The sequence below is a fragment of the Macaca thibetana genome, chromosome 2 (assembly GCF_024542745.1).
Source record: "Macaca thibetana thibetana isolate TM-01 chromosome 2, ASM2454274v1, whole genome shotgun sequence".
NCBI classification, from domain to species: domain Eukaryota; kingdom Metazoa; phylum Chordata; class Mammalia; order Primates; family Cercopithecidae; genus Macaca; species Macaca thibetana.
Genome location: NC_065579.1, coordinates 34880447 through 34885174, shown reverse-complemented (window position 1 = coordinate 34885174; position 4728 = coordinate 34880447). Strand labels below are relative to the sequence as shown.

The 4728-nt window shown below is 38.5% G+C and overlaps 1 pseudogene; it reads right to left on the bottom strand.

The window, feature by feature from the left end:
* Positions 1 to 3131: 3131 nt before the first annotated feature.
* On the bottom strand, positions 3132 to 4459 carry LOC126947269 (26S proteasome regulatory subunit 7-like; annotated as a pseudogene).
* Between the last annotated feature and the right edge of the window lie 269 nt (positions 4460 to 4728).

Below are 4728 nucleotides of genomic sequence, written 5' to 3'. Positions count from 1 at the left end.
TGTACAGGATTTGTATTTTAAGAAATCCATTTAAAACCATTAAAAGGAAATAGCAGAGAAATGAAAGGGCACTATCTAGTGGTTCTAAGAGAAGGAAGGTGCTGAAATGCTTATGATGCTAATTTGCCTTTTAGTCCCAGTTGTCTGGAGTAGTGGAATGGTATCTAACTGTTAGAGATGTGAGAGATCTATAAAGCTGCGAACATGTCTATGTGTCCATCAGGAGAAATGCAGTTCTTTAATTACCAGCTCAATGAAGATGCATTTCAAAGTGCATTTGGGAAGGAGAATCTATAACCACCCTCCTGTAGGCCTATACTCCAGCCCTCAACTCAGTAGGTTCCGGGGAAGAAAGCACATCACAACGTGTGGCATTGACTCCGTCTGTCCTGTTTCACAGGGCTGACTTTATCCCAGATAATCTCCCCTTCTCCCCACCTTTTCTGGAAATGCATTTCTGCTTAAGAGAGCAAAATCAGTCATTATCTGGTTTGGTTCCTTTGGGGTTGGACTATTACAGATTATTTTTTGATGGTTTGTGGGTTAACTTGATACAGGGGTACGGCATCATGACATACTGCTCAGGAGAACTGCCTGCCGATTTGGCATGGTGGAATTTTCTCAACTTTCTTTCTAGAAGCTATGTAACAGATATGACTAAAGTTAAAGGAAACTTGTCACATTGTGAGACATTTTATGGGTGTGAAATGGTTCTAGCATTGGTATGCTTTGTCAAGTAGTTATGTAGCTTTGGAAATTTGTCCTCTTTGGATTCTGCTTCTCTTACATTAATGTCAGATATGAAGGAGAAATTTCCGGAATTCTGACTTTGAGTTCTGTGTAACCTGGAACACATTTCCACTGCAAATATTGAACTTCTAAGAGGAAGAATAGCAAGTGCCTGGCACTTCGCTGCCACCTTGCCCATTATCAATTCCACTACTCTATTCTCTTGGTCTAGGCTTAGGTGTGGACTCAGAATCTTTCTGTTCATCACACTGAGGTTTCCATTTTCTTATCAGCTTCTAAGGACAATTCGTTTTTCATGACAACAGTTATCTTCACAGACTCACCAGGATAAACTCTCATATCCAATTTTCAACGTATGTCAAGGAATGAATGTCTGAATGTGAAAACAAATGAAATGAAATGCAACAAACAGTAACAATAAGGACAGAGGCTATATCAATATTAATGAATGATGTTTGTACTATGCTATATTAAGTAGGAGAGAGAGAATTTATTAAAAAAATCTTAAATTTGGTCTGGAAGAGCATCCTCACATCTCAGTATAGGGAAAAAAAATCCCGCTTGGCTAATAACATGTTAGCAGTTCATAGTTTCTTTTCTTCAGGGACAAGAACCCCTACGTCCAAGGCCTTATATCCTATGTACTTTTATGCTAATAATTTGAATCTTATTTAAATGCAGTACTATATAGTCAGTACTTATTCATGGTATCCATTTTTACTGGTGAGTCTCAGACTTTATGGGTAACAGAATTTCCTAGGGAGTTTTAAAAAATACGATTCTGTGGGCCCCATCTCCAGAGAGTTTGACTTAATAGGTCTGAGGCGATATCTAAGAATGTGATTTTTAAAATCAAATCCCTCATATTTCTTAGGTCATAATTTGCAAAATGGTCGCCATGCTCAGGCGAAGTATTTCTCTCTTGAGCCTAAACTCACGTATCATGGCTTTCATTTGTCATGTAAGTGAGCCACATGGTACAAAAATTTAATTCTGTGGTGCTCAGCTTGCATTACGTGTTAAAGAGTAGATTCAGGAAGCTGTATGGCAAACAGTGGTAGTTCTTGAGAATGACCCCTAATGGCAAAAATATTCATCTATCTATGTGATAATATTATACTTTTGGTATCCCCTGATGGAAAAACATGGAATAATAAGATGCTATGAGTTCAGTAAAACTTATATGCATCTAGATTTCATTAGTCCCAACAGCACTTATGAACATTCCAAGGTCTTGGTGTATATATCTTTGAAATATATCATGTATTTAATCAACATATAGTAGATTAGAAGACATCATTAAAGAGTTTCATATGCTAACCCATTCCGTGTGTCCTCCTCTCTACCCTAAGGGGTTCTTGACAGAAATTTGATTATTTTGGAATAGGGAAAAGCCCAGAAGACTTGAGTTTGAATTATACAAATAATGGATACTGGCTGAGTCATATAGTTACTTAATCCATAAACCTCAGTTTCTGTAAAAAGATGATGACACATATATATTAGATATACTTTTATTTCAGATTCAGAGGGTACATGTGCAGGTTTATTTCATGAGCATATAGTGTAATGCTGAGATTTGGAGTACAATTTATCTTGTTACCCAGGTAGCGAGCATAGTACCCAGTAGGTATATTTTCAGGCCTTGCCCCCACTACCTCCATCCCCCTTCCAGTAGTCCTAAGTGTCTATCATTCCCATGTGTACCCAATGTTAAGCTCCCACTTATAAGTGAGAACATGCAGTATTTGGTTTTCTGCTCTTGCATTAATTTGCTTAGGATGATAGCTTCCAACTGCATCCCTGTTGCTGTCAAGAACATAATTTTGTTCTTTTTTATAGCTGCATAGTATTCCATGGTGTGTATGTACCACATTTTCTTTATCCAATCCACCATTGATGGACACGTGTGTTGATTCCATGATTTTGCTATTGTAAATAGTGTGGCAATGAGCATACAAGTGCGTGTATTTTTTTGGTATAACAATCCATATTCCTTTGGGTATATAGATATAGATCATGGTTCAAATGGTAGCTCTGTTTTAAGCTCTTTGAGAAACGTGATGTTAATTTTGTATAGTATCTTGCAGGTGCTCTCTTGATTTCTTGTGTCTGGATGTCTACCTCTGTAGCAAGATTAGGGAATTTTCTTGAATTATTCCCTCAAATATGTTTTCTAGGTTGTTTATGTTTTCTCCTCTCTCAGGAGTGCCAATAATTCATAGATGTGCATAATCCCATTACATAATCCCATACTTCTTGAAGACTGTTCTTTTTTTTCAATTTTGAAACCATTTTTTTTTTTTTGTGAAGTGGTTATTAACAAGTCTATATAAGGTTAGGATTCCAATTAAAAGTTTTAAATTGAAAGCCTTCAAGGTTCAGTTGTATGTCATGTAGCGAGGAGTAGCACTGAATTTGGCATAAGACTTAATGACCTTATTTACAGCTTCCAAGAAATCCTTCTCAGTAGCAATTTTTCCCATGCTCTGATGGCAAACATACCAGCTTCTGTGCAGACGCTTCATTCTCAGCACCAGTGCCATTTGGACACAGTCATGCTAACCATTCAAATCTGATATATCTTTCAATACTCATTGAATGAGCGTGAATCTTAAAGATGTGGGTCCGACCCTCTAGATCGGGCAAGTTAAATTCAATTTTTCTATCTAATCTCCCTGACCTCATCAGTGCTGGATCCAAATTATCAGGTCTGTTAGTGGCCATCAGCACTTTAATATTGCCTCGAGGATCAAAACCATCAAGCTGATTGATCAGTTCCAACATTGTTCTCTGCACTTCATTGTCACCTCCAGCACCAACATCAAACCGAGTCCCTCCAATAGCATCAATTTCATCAAAGAAGATAAGGCAGGCTTTTTTTTTTGTCTGGCCATTTCAAAGAGCTCATGAACCTTTTGAGCCCCCTCACTGACATATTTCTGTACAAGCTCAGATCCAATAACTCGAATGAAGCACGCATCAGTCTGATTAGCAACTGCCTGCACACAGAGTGTCTTCATGTACTGGGTGGATTAAAGAGCAGCATGCCCTTGGGAGGCTCAATGCCAAGATTCACAAACCTCTCTGGATGAAGTAATGGGGTTTCGACTACTTCTCGCAATTTCTCAATCTATTCCTTACAGTCACCAACATCACTGTATGTGACATCAGATTTTTCCTCCACGTGCATCATGATAACTGTTGGGTCAATCTGAGGCTAGAGGCAATGGAACGTGAATTTGATACTTATTTCTGTCCACACCTACTCTTATCCCTTCTTCAATGTCAGTGGGTGCCACCTGATCACTAAAGTCCACCACAAACTTGGCAAACTGCTTTACACTGACAGTGTATTTTGGGTCCTCTGAATCAGCATTGATTATCTTTGTACACCTGGCAACCCGTAAAGGCTGTTTACTCTGGAGTGTCTGCTTATCTGCAGCCAAATTCCAGAGTGCTGGTGGGGCCAGGCCAGTGTCAAATTCTTTAATACCAGGGAGCTCATTAATTTTCTTGAGAAGTTGCTGAATGCCATCTTCAACTTGCTTGATCTGCCTAGAGTAAGTGCTCTGACCGTAAGTTTTCAGCAAGGCAATATCCGCCTCATCCAGAACTTAGATGGGCTTGTCATCCTTCTCATCTTCTTTGGTCTTCCGCTGATTCTCACCAAGGTAATATGGCATTTTAGCAGTTCCAAATGCCTCTGCTCCTTACTGATTACACAGCACCTTCCTTGCTTCCGGTGGTGTCTGAAGACGGCTCTTTTTAATTGTTTTTTCTTTATTTTTGTGTGACTGGATTAGTTCAAAAGAATAGTCTTCAAGCTCTGACAGTCTTTCTTCTGCTTGACCTAGTCTATTGATAAAGCTTTCAGTTGTATTTTAAAATTTCTTAAGTGGTTTCAGAAGCTCTGATTGATTTCTTTTTAAGATGTTTATCTCTTTCTTCATTTCCTGGATTTCTTTTTTTTTTTTT